This window comes from Sinocyclocheilus anshuiensis, unplaced genomic scaffold (genome assembly GCF_001515605.1).
Source record: "Sinocyclocheilus anshuiensis isolate Anshui unplaced genomic scaffold, SAMN03320099.WGS_v1.1 scaffold284, whole genome shotgun sequence".
Classification (NCBI taxonomy): domain Eukaryota; kingdom Metazoa; phylum Chordata; class Actinopteri; order Cypriniformes; family Cyprinidae; genus Sinocyclocheilus; species Sinocyclocheilus anshuiensis.
In genome coordinates, this window is record NW_015554266.1 from 1,391,803 (window position 1) to 1,392,660 (window position 858).

The window sequence follows — 858 nt, forward strand, 5'->3', positions numbered from 1 at the left end:
ATCATCATAAACAATGTTTAATCCTCCTTTGAAAGACATACTTAAAGGGATAGTTCACCCAAAAATGGAAATTCTGTCATCATTTACTCACCCCCATGTCGTTCCAAACCTGTATGAGTTGCTTTCTTATGTTGAACATAAAAGAAGATATTTTGAAGATTGCTGGTAATCAAATAGTTGGTGGTTGCCATTGACTTCCATAGTAGGAAAAACAAATTCTATGTTAGTCAATGGCAACCACCAACTGTTTGATTACCAGCAATCTTCAAAATATCTTCTTTTATGTTCAACATAAGAAAGCAACTCATACAGGTTTGGAATGACTTGAGGGTGAGTAAATGTTGACAGAATTTCCATTTTTGGGTGAACTATCCCTTTAATGATTCTTGAGCATCAAGCATTACTTGATTCTATCAAGATTTATAGAAAAAAAAACCTTCTGATTATCAGTCAGTTCAAGTCTTTCAAATGAATATTTCTTCCTGTATGAAGCAGTTGCCCTGATTTGTTGTGAATGTACCATGTTGGCTGAACAAAGTTCATAATGCACAATGAATTGATGACCTCAAAATCACATCCCGTCACATCTACTTGCAGGGTCACATTCTCTGCATAGGTCACATTGTTGGTCTCCAGTCTTTTGTGATGTTGAGAGACTGTAAGTGGCATGCAGTGAATCAGCAGTGCTCACACAACAGTGCCCTTCACATTCTTCCTGTTTCCTGTGCTATCAGACCAGAGTGTGGGCTGACGAGTCACCCTGCACACATGGGCCCTGTCATTCAAGGCTTAGATGACCCTGCATGACTTTCTCTTTTTCTCCTGCGAGATTCATGATGCATTAGATAATTTGGCATT